A 17,332-nucleotide genomic window follows, 5' to 3' on the forward strand; every position below is an offset into this window, starting at 1 on the left:
GGGCATTAAAATCGCCGACTACCAGGACCGGAGGTGGAAGCTCATCGACAAGTCGATGCAACTCAACCACCGGGAGCGCTATACCTGGTGGTAGGTATAAAGAGCACACTGTCAGTTCCCGGTGGTTGAAATCAACTCTGGCGGCCACCGCCTGCAGGGGAGTCTGCAGCGGCACCTGGCGAGCAGGTACGCTGTGGTGAACCGCCAGAAGCACACCTCCATGGGCAATGGTAGGGGTGTCCAGGTCTCTTCTAAAAACAGAGTAGCCCTTGATGGCAAAGGTAACGTTTGGCGCTAGCTTGGTCTCCTGGAGACCTAAAACAAGGGGTGTGCGCCAACGGATAAGAGACTGTAGGTCCTGGTAGTTGGCCCGGAGGCCTCTACAGTTCCACTGTAGAATAAAAGGCGTGGTTAAAAAGGCGCAAAAAGGGCGCGTATAACATGAGGCAAGGGCGCACACAGATACCTGACTGACCACAAAAAAGGTAAAAAGCACCGAGAGAAATGCACCTGGTAAAAAAGCGCAATAGCGCGAAAAAGATAAAAGGATAAAAGAGGAAATGACTAGACTGAAAGACTAGACTAGGTCCTCTAACTCCGAGGAGGCGCTCCCCCCGTAACGGATACGGGGATGCCCCGAGCCCTCTCGGTGTAGCCTCCCTTCAGCAGAGGCAGATCGGGCGTGGCTCGAGCCCTGCTGGGGCTTTTTCGCCCGGGGGGCGTCACCCTCCGAGGGTGACCAGCTCGGGGGCGTCTGCCGCTTGGCGAGGCGCCCTGGAGCCGCGGAGGTCTGTTGCCGCCCCGACGGGGATGTCGAGGCGGCGGCCTGTGTCCTCGACACAGGCGTCTCTGGCGGCGGCGGTGGTGGCCGCCGCTGCGGAGGTGGAGGAGGCGGCGGGGGACCCATGATGGGCCGAGTCCCCGCCTCGGGTGTCTCCGGGGTGTCAGCGGCACCAGCCGCTTTGGCACTCCCGGAGGCGGAGTCGGCAGACGAGGCTTCTTTAGCCTCGAGGGCCTTCTGGACGAGGCGAGCCCTCCTCGCCTCTCGTGCCCTCCTCTCCTCCTCCCCCCGCCGCAGCGCCTCCTGCACCGCCGTGGGCGGTCGGGGGCGGGGCGGGGTGGGTGGCGCCTTACCCTGCGCCGGGGGGCGCCGACCACCCTGTCGGCGCTGGACGACGGCCCAGCCGTCTCCATCACCGTTCGCGGCTGGAGCGGGACTGGGTGGACCCCACACTGACTCTTGAGCAGGCTGCTCTGTGTTGCTCGGCGGCGCATGAGGCGCCGTGGTGTCCGCTGAGTCACCAGTGGCTACGACGGTGAGGCCGAATCGTTTGAGAAGCTGCACGAGCTGTGCCACACTCATCTGGGAGGCATCGGTAGAGTTTGTGACTCTCACCTTCTGGGCATACGAGGTCTTCGGGTGACTCTGGTTGTACACCTCCCGGGCCTCTTTGAAAGACAAATTTCTGGTAGCCTTGATGGTCATGATCTCTTTCTCCTTGACGTATGCAGGGCAAGACCTATCATACGCGGAGTGCGGCGTCTGCCCCTCTCCGCAGTTGACGCATCGGGGGGTCTCCGAGTCACAGGTTTCGTCAGTGTGGTCCTGCGAAGCACACTTGGAGCACGTGGGTCTTCCTCGGCAGTTGTCCTTTGTGTGGCCGAAACGTTGGCAGCGGAAGCAGCGCATGGGCGCTGGGACGAAAGGCCGCACGCGAACCTTCACGTAGCCCACGCGAATCTCACTCGGCAAGTCAGTGGAGTCAAACGTCAGAATTATGTTGTTGGTCGAGACCGTGCCTCTCTTCGTCATGATGCGGCGAGCCGCTGTCACGCCGAAATCAGCGAGCCCGTCCGCAATGTCCTCGTCGCTCACTCCCCTCAGATCGAAACAGTTAATGACCCCTCGTGAGGAGTTCTTAGATCGGTGAGGTTCCACTGTAAGCGGGACGGAGACGAGCTTCCGGCCGGATGCCCGTCCCTCGGAGAACACGAAGCGAGTAGCGTCCAACGCTTTCGCCGCCTCCTCGCTTTTCCTGAACTCGACCTCCAGCGCGCCATCACGCATCCGGTCACAACGAACGATCGAACCAAACCGGTCACAGCCATCCTTCCGCTGGAAGGGCGACAGAGAGCTCAGCTCCCTGTCTGCGCTCCGGAAGATAAGGATCTTAGGAGATCGTGGACCTTTGTCGAGCACCGTTCGCCTGTCGGCCGAGGCCAACGGGCGAGGATCGGCCGAGGCCGAGGGATTGGACTGGGGGGAAGGGGGATCGGTCAAGTTATCCATGTGAAAGAGTTGGTCTCCGCCAGCTCGGCCGCCGACGCTCCGCAACGGCGCCGCTACAAGGCCTGGGACGGCCGAGCTGACTGTACGGGACTTGGCGGCACCTTCCGAGGGGGAGAGAGAGGCTCACCACCCCCCACGGTCGGATACCGCCTCCTCCCTTGACGCCTCGCCGAGTCACCGCCAGGGGCAGCGACAGATCAGCCCCACCGACGGAGGACGAGCACAAGTGCCCGAACCCCGCCGGCGACACCTCTCCGACACCACCCCCGGCTGCGTCACGACTGGGAATGGCTCCTCAAGTGCGGCGCCCCACTGAGTGTCCCGCCCTTACAGAACTCAGGGCCAAAGAGGCGTGTTGCCCAGCCACCGCGACTGGCTCCGCACGGTGGGGGGCTCAACCTCCAGGATCCCGTTGTCCTGGGGTACGGGTCGGCTCGCCTAGCCTAGTAAAACCGGCTGGTACCCGAGGGGACGCCACTCCCCTTACACTAGCCCAACTCGGCTGTGTTCCTGCGGGTGCAAAAACAACGAAAAAGGGGAGAAAAGGAATCAGAAAGCTGTGATCGAACGAAACGCGGACATCCGGTGAGAAGCAAAGCAAAAGCAAACAAAGACCGCTCAAGAGAAACAAAACCACGGAAACCAAGAAAAGTCGGGCCGTACCATCTGTCCATCCAGCGATCAAAGCAAGTCGTAGGCAAGCATGGGTCAAGCTGGGGCCGAGGGGGCGCTACTCCCCTTGCTGGCCGAGGCCAGGGACGCCGCGGGGCGAGGGCCCAAGGAGCCCAGTCCAACAGCGACCCAGGCCACTGCCAACCCCCTGCGGGGCCAATCCTGCAAACAATCCATCCAGTAAGCAAGGCAAAACCAGGTCAAACGCGAGTCAAGCTGGGGCCGAGGGGGCGCTACTCCCCTTACTGGCCGAAGTCACAGCCGCCGCACAGCCGGAGCCAGATGACCCCGGCTAAGCAGCAGCTCTGACCACGGTCAGCCCCCTGCGGGGCTAACACGGATATCATGTAGAGTAGTAGTAAAACAACCAGAGGGGAGGCTGCGAAAGGCCAACAGGACCGGCCCGAGCCCCCCCCCCCCTACACAGTGAGCGATTGCCACCAGTATTCAGCCAATTGAAAATGTAAAAAATGTATCTAAAAGGACGGGAACATGGCAGAGCGAAGGAAGCCCGCCACACGCGGTCCGCCGCCGTCTACAGAGGGGCCACACAGAGCCTAGAGAAAAGCTGGTGGCTCTGCTGGAGGCCAGCGTCGCCCGCGACGGCCAGGTGCTCAAGACCATGGCCGAGAGTGAGGCCAGCATGGCGGAAAGCCTGGAACGGTCGGTGGAACAGGGTGAACAACATTTGAACTTATGTACTGAGATGGTGCGCGCCCTGCAGCAGGTTATGGGGCAGCGGGGACCCGGCCGCAGAGACGGCTGACGAGAGGCTGCGGAATGTAAATTACATAAATGAGACTCTGACAACTCTTTGTATCCTTTGACAGTTCGTCCTCGCCTCAGGTTTGTCGTACATTCCATGGGCTTGTCGTATATTCCAGCACTTTAAAATCCACAACTGGCCGTCTTGGTGTTGCTTCGGTGTCTCCGTAAGCGTACTGTTCTTTTATATAACGTTACTGTTCTTATATGGCGAGTTATGCTTGACTCGCATCTCTGTGTGTGCACGAAGTTACGAGGAAACACGTTATTATACCAGTGAAGCGTCTTTTCGTTGATGAGAGATTGAACGCGCTCGCTATGTAAAGGAAAAGTAGTCCAAATGCATATACATACTTCGACCATGCTGCAAGCGCGCAAACAATTGCAACACGACGTAATGAAATGGACAGAAACATAATGGACATGGCCATGAAGGGCTTGGTGACGATGCAGGCCAGTCAGCGTGGAGGAACATGAAACCTGAGTGGAGCGGCGCAGCCCAAGCAAGAGAAGTGGTCAGATGGTCGGGATGCATGAACACATTGCTCCTCACTTCAACACGCGGTGAGCATGTATTGGGTGGAACAGTATAAAGGGGAGAAATGCAATGACGAAGCAAAGACGATGAAACGTCGCAACGCACGACTCGAGCCGCAGCTGGCACCAGAGAAGATTTAAGAACACGTTGGCTGCAATACACAATTATCCCGCGGTCGTGCATCTGGCCGCCCGAGTCGATGAGAGATTGAAGCTATTCCCCGCCGTGCAGTTGGATGCCATTACGCTGGGCCCGGAAGGGCCACAACCTCACCGCCGTCACTGATGCCCCGGCCGAGCTGGTCCGCAAGTTCATTTGGAAAGATTACGACCACTGCGGCGGCCGCCACCCGACCAGCGTGTGCGTGACGTGCCGTCTGACCCTGTCCGCACTCAACAAGGATCCGAACCAGACCGCTAGGAGATTCCCCATCCTGCTCAACTATGCTTCCCTCCGGTTCCCTCCTCCAACCAGGAGCAGTGTCGTGGACTGCCAGTGCGATGTCTGCGATCTGGCGCGCTCTAACCTCGACTACCCGAAGTGGCACAAGGACCACTCCCGGGCGCGCGGTGTTGCTCCCGATCCCAAGAACAAGGTCCAGCCCGCCACTCCCATCACGCTCTGCTCCCTCTGCCTCTCCCCGTACGGACCGGGCAAGCCGCTGAGTAGACGGATATCCGTCTACTCAGCGATGAGAACGGCCGAATCGGATAGGATCCGTGTATTCCAGCACTGGTAACTCCAGAACTGTTCGTCGTTGTGTTGCTTCGGTGTCTGCACGTAAGCGTTACTGTTCTTATATAGGTATGTTTAAGACGCAGGAGTGTGAGAGAGCGCAATTACGAGGAAAACAGTGAAGCGTCTTTATTTCATCTTTATTTCATACTGAGCCTGCGCGATGCCGAAGGCGTCGGCAAAGACGAGGAGTACTACCGGCGCGGCCGCGCCACTCGCAGCCTCCGATGCGCCGACACGCCAGCGCGGCACACGCGCTGTCCACAGTGACGACACCCACGGCGTTGAGCTCGCGTGATTCATACATATAAAAACGTACACGTGGCCTTAGGCCCCGTGAACATTATTTCGAGGCATGGGCTACGACTTTCCTGCTGTACGCCGCTGTATGCGTGCCTGCTGCAGAACGCCTGCCATTCGTAGACTTCGAAGACGACAGCCGCGAAAACAAGTACAAGGTGCAGAGGCAGACAGAAGACGTTCTTCGATGCCTCCAAGGAATACTTCATACGGCTGTTGAGCTACGACGGTGGTACGGCGTGAGCGCGTATCGGCTGCTCTCGGAATATGTAGAAGTAACTTCTCAGGGGCCTGCTAACCCGTGCTGTGAGTGTTTGCCCTGGTTAACCCGACGCAATTTTTCGGTGTTGCAGCTGCACCGGCTTCAGTCATCATTCGTAACTAAACAAGATTAAGTTGCGATGCATTCAATGCGATGTTTTGCTGTGGTTGCTATACCTGTTGAACCTGCTGTACTGCGAGGAAGACCTTCAAGGCTCTACGGTCACAACGAACGATCGAACCAAACCGGTCGCAGCCATCCTTCCGCTGGAAGGGCGACAGAGAGCTCAGCTCCCTGTCTGCGCTCCGGAAGATGAGGATCTTAGGAGATCGTGGACTTTTGTCGAGCACCGTTCGCCTGTCGGCCAAGGCCAACGGGCGAGGATCGGCCGAGGCCGAGGGATTGGACTGGGGGGAAGGGGGATCGGTCAAGTTATCCATGTGAAAGAGTTGGTCTCCGCCAGCTCGGCCGCCGACGCTCCGCAACGGCGCCGCTACAAGGCCTGGGACGGCCGAGCTGACTGTACGGGACTTGGCGGCACCTTCCGAGGGGGAGAGAGAGACTCACCACCCCCCACGGTCGGATACCGCCTCCTCCCTTGACGCCTCGCCGAGTCAACGCCAGGGGCAGCGACAGATCAGTCCCACCGACGGAGGACGAGCACAAGTGCCCGAACCCCGCCGGCGACACCTCTCCGACACCACCCCCGGCGGCATCACGACTGGGAATGGCTCCTCAAGTGCGGCGCCCCACTGAGTGTCCCGCCCTTACAGAACTCAGGGCCAAAGAGGCGTGTTGCCCAGCCATCGCGACTGGCTCCGCACGGTGGGGGGCTCAACCTCCAGGATCCCGAAAGGCTCATCAAACTCTCTGCTGGTGGGAGTGATGGAAGACATCCGCACGGTCGCGGATCTGCGAGAGCTCCGACGGTCCCGCTCCTCAGACGTCCTACGCTCCGTCGACAGCGCCATCCACCGGCTGGTGTCGCGGGGTGTCATCCCTGAAAGTGTCCCTCCGCGGAAGCTGCGATTGGCCTATGAGGCAATCCATGCCCTGAATGAAGAGCTAGACAACCCGGAGATGCTCAGGGCACTGTGGAAGGTGGCGACGGACGGTCAGCCGGAGCTGTGGGGCTTCCTGCACCTGGTGGTGCGCCTCTGGCTGATCAGCCCCGCGGAAAGTGTAGTGGAGAGCATGGCGAGCGTCGTGAAGGTCTTTGGCCTACACCGCCGGCTTCTATGATGATTTGGAGTGACAGGGCGCACCAGCTGCGAGGCTATATCGCGCCCATTTCTTATTTGACTTTCTCAGTGTCGGGCGTTAAAAATCACCTGAAGGCCGGATGCCGCAATAAACGAAAAGAGACGAGAAGAGAGGACTCGTCACCTAAGACTGCTCTCAAAGAAAGCTGGGCCCCGCGCAGGCCCAGAAATTTCAGCCGCTCAGCTTCCAGTCTCGGACACTCCAGAAAAACGTGTCGGACGGAAAGTCTGTCGCCACATCTCGCACAAACAGGTCTTGGGCCGACGCCAATAAGGTGTCCATGGGTACCGAAAGTGTGCCCTGTGCGAAGCCGACAGAGGATAACCTCCTCTCGACGCGACTTGCGCGACGCAGACAGCCAGGTTGCCAAACCCGGTTTGATGCGTAGCAGCTTGTTTGCACGAGAACGCCGCCAAAGAACTCCTCATACGGTGGAACGGGCCGGACATCTGCAGCGCAGATGCACTCATCAGCCGAGTGCAGAAGAAGCACCGCTTCAACTTCTCCCGGTCCAGTGTCTCCATCGCGGCGGCTACGGAAGGCACTGTGATCGCTCGCTATAAGAGCCATAAGTGCCACCGGCTCTCCTTCTATATGTAGGTGCTGCCGGACAGTCGCGGCCAGGCCACCGGACCAGAGACGCAGGAAGTTACTTTCAGTTGCGGAGGCAAGATTTAGTCCGCTTTGACGCCTGTGCACAGTGGGGATTTTTCCGATCTAGCGCCTATTAATTCAAAAAATCTTTTTTGGATTTTTGTTTATTTTTTGTGACAGTAGGGCTAAGAAATGTCTGAATTTTTCATATACGGCATTGTTTTATCTGTATGTCCACAGCAAAACTAGGAAAAATGCGCCCAAAGTTCACACTCATGCGTGATTACTCAATGGGCTCAGCAAGGCCCGAAAGTATAGCTCAATTTCATTGTCCTGTCCTGTTGGTTTTAATCTTGCGAGGTCTTAAAGTTGCATATCATCTGAAAGGCACCTTTATTAGGAATGGAATGGCAAACAGAAAGTATGCCACAACCTTACTAAGGTCACAAAAATGCCCTTTACAAAAAACCCTTACAGACACCATATTGAAGGAATGGTATTCTAAATAAATGTAGGAAATCAACAATGTTCTCCACACTTTTCCACTTCGAAATATATCCTATCGAATTCGCCACCTTCTTCTGCACAAGACAACGCCTAGTTTGGCTGCCGAAACTTGCCTGAACACGGAATATTCACATTAGAGTATCTTAACACCCCACTCTAGGAGCGCTAGGGCAAACAGCACGATATAGGTATGTTCCGGACATAGGCGAATAATTTTACTTCGTGATTTATATGATGCATATTTTCTGAGACACATTCATTAGGAATACGATGACAAGCGTAAATTATACATACCGTAACCTTATTAACCATCGCACTTGTGGGGAGGGGGAGGGGGAAGGGGTCGGATAAAACCCCATGGTTTTCCGCAAATTACTCGCGCAAAAAGCGGCCGATCGCGCCGAAACTTTCGGTACCCTTTGTTGTTGTTTGTTTATTGGGGCTTTCGGGCGCGTCGACTGCAAAGGTCATTTTGCGCCCATAACGTCGCGCTAGTAAAACAAGTGTTTCAAAAGAAGAAACTTTCTAGATATCAAGACTAGAAAGTAAAAGACTTTATAAAAAAAGACAGGGTAAAATAAAACAACGCAAGAGCGTCGTAATAGACAACTGACTAGACAAGGAGACTAGAGAGGATTTGGGTCAGGTCGAGTAAATCGCTTGGAATTTGACTGCACGGATAAAGGAAAAGATGTTGCCAGATAAAACCCAGGGTGACTCGTCACCCAGCAGGTGGCGGACAGTGGTGCCCGAAGCGATGCAGCCGAGGTAGCGCGTCCGGTCTGGTTCTAAAAGTGGACAAGATAAGAGCACGTGAGCGACGGTAAGAGGCGCGGAACAACCGTTGCAAATGGCCTGCTCGTCTCCGCGGAGGAGGTGGCCATGCGTGGCATATGTATGGCCGATTCGGAGCCTGCACAAGATCACCTCGTTGGACCGGTTGTCTTGCAAGCAAGACCTCCATGGCTCCAAAGTCGGCTTCACCTCACGGAGCTTTCCGCCTCCACGTAGGCTCCACGCTGCCTGCCACTCAGAGCGAATGAAAGATCGCACAGCCGAATAAAGGTCACGCGCCGGCAATGGCAGACGTCGAGTGCAGGAGGCTGCGGCCGCGCGCCTCGCGGCCGCATCTGCCAGCTCGTTGCCGTGTATGCCGACGTGGCTGGGAATCCAGCAGAACTGAACACATTTTCCCGATTGTTCCACTGACTGAAGTCGAGCTAAAATGTCTTGAACGATCGGGTCAACTGGATTAAAACTCCGTAACGCCAAAAGGCTACTTAGGGAGTCCGATAAAATCAAGTAAGAAAGGCCGTCCGACACCTCGATAAAACACAGAGCCTTCTCGATGGCGACTAGCTCAGATGAAAACACCGAGGCAAAAGAAGGTAGAGAGAATGAGCGGGTATCGCGACCTGCGATAAAAGCACATCCCACTCCCTCAGGTGTTTTTGATCCGTCTGTAAAAACGGTGTTAAAACCATCGTACGAGACGATGTGTTGCAAGGCCCTGACTCGCGCCTCACAAGGCAGCAAGTCATCCTTCTTAACTTCGGAGAGTGAGAGATCTACTTGAGGTTTTGCGTGTTTCCAAGGCGGAGAGGACGTACCCCAGCTACGTCGTACGACACGTAAACCTATGTTGGCTGCGGAGAAGAGACCTCTCATGCGCGCTCCAAAGCAGAGCGAATGTCGCGCTCTGTCAAGTCGAGTGTAGTAGGTGGAGAAGACGTACGGATAGGTCGGATGCGTCGGGAACTGACGCAGTTTCAGCGCATAGCGCATCCCAAGCATCTGGCGGCGTAGGGATAGAGGCGGCTCGTGCGCCTCAGCAAGAAGGCTGCTGCTGGGCGAGGTGCGGAATGCTCCGGTGGCGACACGGATTGCAGCATGATGGACTGCGTCGAGGACCTTTTTGCTGGATTGGCTCGCTGAATCGTACACAAAAGAAGCGTAATCCAGCTTCGACCGAACTATCGATCGGTACAGGAGAAGAAGGGTCCTGCGGTCCGCACCATAAGATGTGCGAGCAACACATTTTAAAACGTTCAGGGATTTAAAACACCGTTCCCGAAGCGTTCTAAAATGTTCCTTATACGTCAAGCTACTGTCAAAATAAATCCCAAGAAACTTCGCCACCGGCCGAGTGGGAATCACCTGTCCGTAGAGCTTGATTCCCAAACCTAGGTCGTCACAACGTCGGCGGCAAAAGTGCATTGCCACGGTCTTCGCTGTGGAAAAACGAAGACCATTCTTACCGCTCCACCTCTCCAAACGTGTTACGGCGAGCTGCAGCTGTCTAGCCGCGTGTCGAGCGCTTGAAGCAGCAAACCAAATGGCAAAATCGTCGACAAAAAGCGATCTCCCGATGGAAACCGGGAGGTCGTCGACGATGTCATTGATTGCCACCGCGAACAGCGCCACACTGAGCACCCCACCCTGGGGAACTCCGTTCTCCTGGGTAAAACTGCTCGAGAAATCACTGCCAACTCGGACTTTAAACCGACGACCCGATAAAAAATTCTTGATAAAGAGGCCCATCCGGCCGCGTATGCCGTATTTATATACTTTGGAAAGTATGCTGTGTCGTAAGACTGTATCATAGGCCGCCTCAATATCAAAGAACAGTGCTCCAAGGTGCTTCTTTTCAGTAAAACAGGTGCGTATCTCGGTGTCAAGGGCTAAAATGTGGTCAACAGGGCTGCGGTGCTTTCTAAAACCGCACTGGGCGTTTGTAAAAACACCGTGATGTTCCAGAAACCAGCTAAAACGCACATTGACCATCTTCTCCATCAGCTTTGAAAGCGATGATGTGAGAGAGATGGGCCGATAATGGAGAGGGTCATGTCCCGACTTGCCAGCCTTCAAGATAGGAATGATAATGGCTTCCCGCCAGGTCTCAGGGAAGGTGCCAGTCTCCCAAAGCGAATTGAAGGTTGCTAGCAGCGCCTCGAGGGCAACTGTGGGTAGATGACGGAGCATGTCGTTGTGGACTGCATCCGGACCTTCTGAGACGCTGCGCAACGAGCTGATGGCAGACGTGAGTTCAGCCATAGAGAAAGGCTCGTTGTACACCAAATTTTCAGCTGTGCTGAAGTCCACGGCGGCTGGTGCAGGTCGTGAGGACGGCTCTCCTCGGCAGCGCTGATAGAGTGCACGGCCTATCGTCTCTGCGACGTCTGAAGGGTGAGATATGTCCGTGTTGTTCACTCTTAAAACCGGAAGCGGAACAGAGCTGAACCGGCCTTCAATGCGCTTCATGCGTGCCCATATTTGCGTCGTAGGAGTAAAACGGTTTAAGGAACTTACGTAAGTGCGCCATGAAACAGCCTTTGCCTCCTTTAAAACGCGTCGGGCAAAAGCCCGCGCTCTCTTAAAAGCGATGAGGTTCTCAGTAGTACTACTCCGGTCAAACTTTCTAAAAGCGCGCTTCCTGGCACGAATCGCATCTCCGCATTCCTTGGTCCACCACGGGACCGGAGGACGACGAGGCTGACTCGACGTCTTGGGTATGCACCCGTTTGCGGAGTCAATGAGTAAACATGTAAAATCCTCTGTAGACATCACAGAGGGGTCGGCTCTGGATAAAACAGAGGCCTCTACAGCGGCCTGGAATTCGCCCCAGTCGGCTTTCCGAACATTCCACCTAGGTGGACGGTTGCCTGACACTGGGGACTCCTGGTGCTCCAGCCACACTGGGAAGTGGTCGCTCCCGAGTGGGTCGTCATGGACGGACCAGGTAAAAAGCTGAGCTAGCCGCGGACTGACTAAGCTCAGGTCCAGAGCCGATGTTTGACCGGAGGGTGTTGTAAAATGGGTGCGCTGTCCTGTATTTAAAATACACAGCGCCTCATCGCGGATAAAAGATTCTAAAAGTCGACCACGAGTGCCAGTCGTGTCGCATCCCCACGCCAGGCCATGGGCATTAAAATCGCCGACTACCAGGACCGCAGGTGGAAGCTCATCGACAAGTCGATGCAGCTCAACCACCGGGAGCGCTATACCTGGTGGTAGGTATAAAGAGCACACTGTCAGTTCCCGGTGGTTGAAATCAACTCTGGCGGCCACCGCCTGCAGGGGAGTCTGCAGCGGCACCTGGCGAGCAGGTACGCTGTGGTGAACCGCCAGAAGCACACCTCCATGGGCAATGGTAGGGGTGTCCAGGTCTCTTCTAAAAACAGAGTAGCCCTTGATGGCAAAGGTAACGTTTGGCGCTAGCTTGGTCTCCTGGAGACCTAAAACAAGGGGTGTGCGCCAACGGATAAGAGACTGTAGGTCCTGGTAGTTGGCCCGGAGGCCTCTACAGTTCCACTGTAGAATAAAAGGCGTGGTTAAAAAGGCGCAAAAAGGGCGCGTATAACATGAGGCAAAGGCGCACACAGATACCTGACTGACCACAAAAAAGGTAAAAAGCACCGAGAGAAATGCACCTGGTAAAAAAGCGCAATAGCGCGAAAAAGATAAAAGGATAAAAGAGCAAATGACTAGACTGAAAGACTAGACTAGGTCCTCTAACTCCGAGGAGGCGCTCCCCCCGTAACGGATACGGGGATGCCCCGAGCCCTCTCGGTGTAGCCTCCCTTCAGCAGAGGCAGATCGGGCGTGGCTCGAGCCCTGCTGGGGCTTTTTCGCCCGGGGGGCGTCACCCTCCGAGGGTGACCAGCTCGGGGGCGTCTGCCGCTTGGCGAGGCGCCCTGGAGCCGCGGAGGTCTGTTGCCGCCCCGACGGGGATGTCGAGGCGGCGGCCTGTGTCCTCGACACAGGCGTCTCTGGCAGCGGCGGTGGTGGCCGCCGCTGCGGAGGTGGAGGAGGCGGCGGGGGACCGAGTTGAGGCGGGGACTCGGATGGGCCGAGTCCCCGCCTCAGGTGTCTCCGGGGTGTCAGCGGCAACAGCCGCATTGGCACTCCCGGAGGCGGAGTCGGCAGACGAGGCTTCCTTAGCCTCGAGGGCCTTCTGGACGAGGCGAGCCCTCCTCGCCTCTCGTGCCCTCCTCTCCTCCTCTCCCCGCCGCAGCGCCTCCTGCACCGCCGTGGGCGGTCGGGGGCGGGGCGGGGTGGGTGGCGCCTTACCCTGCGCCGGGGGGCGCCGACCACCCTGTCGGCCCTGGACGACGGCCCAGCCGTCTCCATCACCGTTCGCGGCTGGAACGGGACTGGGTGGACCCCACACTGACTCTTGAGCAGCCTGCTCTGTGTTGCTCGGCGGCGCACGAGGCGCCGTGGTGTCCGCTGAGTCACCAGTGGCTACGACGGTGAGGCCGAATCGTTTGAGAAGCTGCACGAGCTGCGCTACACTCATCTGGGAGGCATCGGTAGAGTTTGTGACTCTCACCTTCTGGGCATACGAGGTCTTCGGGTGACTCTGGTTGTACACCTCCCGGGCCTCTTTGAAAGACAAATTTCTGGTAGCCTTGATGGTCATGATCTCTTTCTCCTTGACGTATGCAGGGCAAGACCTATCATACGCGGAGTGCGGCGTCTGCCCCTCTCCGCAGTTGACGCATCGGGGGGTCTCCGAGTCACAGGTTTCGTCAGTGTGGTCCTGCGAAGCACACTTGGAGCACGTGGGTCTTCCTCGGCAGTTGTCCTTTGTGTGGCCGAAACGTTGGCAGCGGAAGCAGCGCATGGGCGCTGGGACGAAAGGCCGCACGCGAACCTTCACGTAGCCCACGCGAATCTCACTCGGCAAGTCAGTGGAGTCGAACGTCAGAATGATGTTGTTGGTCGAGACCGTGCCTCTCTTCGTCATGATGCGGCGAGCCGCTGTCACGCCGAAATCGGCGAGCCCATCCGCAATGTCCTCGTCGCTCACTCCCCTCAGATCAAAACAGTTTATGACCCCTCGTGAGGAGTTCTTAGAGCGGTGGGGCTCCACTGTGAGCGGGATGGAGACGAGCCTCCGGCCGGATGCCCGTCCCTCGGAGAACACGAAGCGAGTAGCGTCCAACGCTTTCGCCGCTTCCTCGCTTTTCCTAAACTCGACCTCCAGCGCGCCATCACGCATCCGGTCACAACGAACGATCGAACCAAACCGGTCACAGCCATCCTTCCGCTGGAAGGGCGACAGAGAGCTCAGCTCCCTGTCTGCGCTCCGGAAGATGAGGATCTTAGGGGATCGTGGACCTTTGTCGAGCACCGTTCGCCTGTCGGCCGAGGCCAACGGGCGAGGATCGGCCGAGGCCGAGGGATTGGACTGGGGGGAAGGGGGATCGGTCAAGTTATCCATGTGAAAGAGTTGGTCTCCGCCAGCTCGGCCGCCGACGCTCCGCAACGGCGCCGCTACAAGGCCTGGGACGGCCGAGCTGACTGTACGGGACTTGGCGGCACCTTCCGAGGGGGAGAGAGAGACTCACCACCCCCCACGGTCGGATACCGCCTCCTCCCTTGACGCCTCGCCGAGTCACCGCCAGGGGCAGCGACAGATCAGTCCCACCGAGGAGGACGAGCACAAGTGACCGAACCCCGCCGGCGACACCTCTCCGACACCACCCCCGGCGGCATCACGACTGGGAATGGCTCCTCAAGTGCGGCGCCCCACTGAGTGTCCCGCCCTTACAGAACTCAGGGCCAAAGAGGCGTGTTGCCCAGCCACCGCGACTGGCTCCGCACGGTGGGGGGCTCAACCTCCAGGATCCCGTTGTCCTGGGGTACGGGTCGGCTCGCCTAGCCTAGTAAAACCGGCTGGTACCCGAGGGGACGCCACTCCCCTTACACTAGCCCAACTCGGCTGTGTTCCTGCGGGTGCAAAAAACAACGAAAAAGGGGGAAAGAAATCAGAAAGCTGTGATCGAACGAAACGCGGACATCCGGTGAGAAGTAAAGCAAAAGCAAACAAAAGGTGCTCAAGAGAAACAAAACCACGGAAACCAAGAAAAGTCGGACCGTACCATCTGTCCATCCAGCAATCAAAGCAAGTCGCAAGCAAGCATGGGTCAAGCTGGGGCCGAGGGGGCGCTACTCCCCTTGCTGGCCGAGGCCAGGGCCGCCGCGGGGCAAGGGCCCAAGGAACCCAGTCCAACAGCAACCCAGGCCGCTGCCAACCCCCTGCGGGGCCAATCCTGCAGACAATCCATCCAGTAAGCAAGGTAAGTCCAGGTCAAACGCGCGTCAAGCTGGGGCCGAGGGGGCGCTACTCCCCTTACTGGCCGAAGTCACAGCCGCCGCAAAGCCGGGGCCAGATGACCCCGGTTAAGCAGCAGCTCCGACCACGGTCAGCCCCCTGCGGGGAAACTTTCGGTACCCTCGAGATCATCAATTTTACATCTAACCTAAAAATTTCATGACTCTGACCCAACTGACCTTTGACCTGTGGCATATTTCTCGAGACCATGTTTGGCCGGAATCGCGATTCGGCGTATGCCAGCTCACATTATCCGCGGTTTCCAGTCTTTTTGTGGTTTTAAACGTTCAAATATGTGAAATGATGTTGGTGCCATGCATAATGGTGGGAGTCAAGGTCACGTGAAGGTCAAGTCAAGGTCATTGACCTTTTGATGACCTTGGTTCACTTTTTCGAGTTTTACTTGTTTCTAGGGTAATTTTTGGTGCTGATTTCGATTTTAGCAGCCATTTGAATATTTACGAAGTAGTTCTGGTGCCTTCGTTCCATGTTACGAAGCTATCAGTAGTAGGTGACACTTCTATGGATGGCCGGCAGGACGCCTACTAGTTGGTCTAACCTGGCCTGACCCGACCTGGCCTAAATGCATAAAGACATCGTCTGTGATCAAAACTAACATGAAATTCGTGATCAGCACCCCAAAATACCCCGCAACACCCTAACTTTGCGAAGTTTCAAGAGGTCTCGATTTCCCAACTTTAGTTGGGTCATTAAACTGACTTGGAAAGTCAGCTTATGACTTTGGACTTTGAAATTGGATATATTCGGCCTCATTTCGTCATAGGCAGCACGCTTGACTTTTCCGCGAAGCTCTAGCTTGATCAGGGGCCAAACGGCTGAGCGGGGGTCCAATTGAACCCCCTATACTATGTTGATTATGCACATTTACAGGTAAAATTCTCACCAGGACACACCAGCCAACATCTGTGCACAATCTGGCTACAATTCTACCTATGGTTTGCCCTCTACGAATAAATACGTGCTAGATCGGAAAAATCCCCACTGTGCTGTGGTGAGAAAGGCGCCAAATTCAGACAGAATGTCGCCTATACTGAACGCAGGGACGTGTCTCCGCCCGAAAGACCCCTTCATTAGACGGAAAGAAGCTTATACTGAACGCAGGGACGCTGCCTTGCATCGGATTGCGCCGTTCTATGCCATTTTGTCTGTCAAGACGTCTTTGTTCACCGTGAAGTTATTCGCAAACGGACTAGTCCGTTTGCAAACGGACCGCCATTCGCAAACGGCCTAGTCCATTCGCGAATGGACTAGTCCGTTCGCAAACGGACTAGCCTTCGCACTTGGCCCGTAACATATACATATTTCCAACGTATTGTTCGAGATTTTGTGGTAAATTTCATGAACCAAGGACCGGCGAATAAAGAATTTCTTCGTCTCAATCTGTGCCTTTGTTTACGCTTGTTTGCGTTCCTTTCAGAAACCATGCCATTCATACAAGTTGTCGTGGGGTGAAATAAACGTTTTTGGAGGTCGAGCAAGCGTGTGGCTCCTGGCCGGATTCGACGACAAGGCAGGAACAGTTTCTACTACTCGCTTGTTGGAGGTCATCATCAAGAGTTTGACGTTCAACAACTTATCACTGGGGACAAGGCAGAAACCCAATGGGGTTATTTTGCAAGGGGTTCACAAACACCGATACACATGCATATTCCAATCTACTGGTGTTAGGTACTATTAAATGTTCACAGGCTGCATCGACGGAACCCACCAACGCCTGATGGTGCCAGACGAAAGGCGGGCAACATACCTGAACCGGAAGGGCTTCACTTCAATCAACTGCATGGCGGTGGTCGGCCCGGACCGGCAGTTTTTCTCTGTTGCCCTGCACTGTACGGGCCGCGTACATGACGCCCGGGTCTATACATGTCCAAACGTAGGGCCCAGAGAACAGGTGAGTCTATTCACAGGCAGTACGGTACGTTTGTGGGACACAGCCCTGTCACACACGGACCCCGCGCGGCGTCCGGGCCGGGCAGGGGTGAACATCGTACCATCGCCGACCTTCGGTAGCTGGCGCTGTCCAGTACACCTGTGCCAATCCTCGCTCGCTACGTATGGAACGCTGGCCAAAGGCTAGCTGCGCGAAAGCTGGTCCCAAGAGCTACAGTGCCAGCGAAAGGAGACATCGAGGCGGGCATCTGTCTGGTGTGTGCCTATGCAACATGTGCTACAAGCATATGTGGAAAGACATGTGCTACAAACCAACTGTGGAAAGACGTGCTAGAAACTGTGGAAAGACAGCATGCGAAACTCCACCACGTGTGG

Source organism: Amphibalanus amphitrite, unplaced genomic scaffold (genome assembly GCF_019059575.1).
Source record: "Amphibalanus amphitrite isolate SeventyFive unplaced genomic scaffold, NRLGWU_Aamphi_draft 000012F_arrow, whole genome shotgun sequence".
Lineage (NCBI taxonomy): Eukaryota > Metazoa > Arthropoda > Thecostraca > Balanomorpha > Balanidae > Amphibalanus > Amphibalanus amphitrite.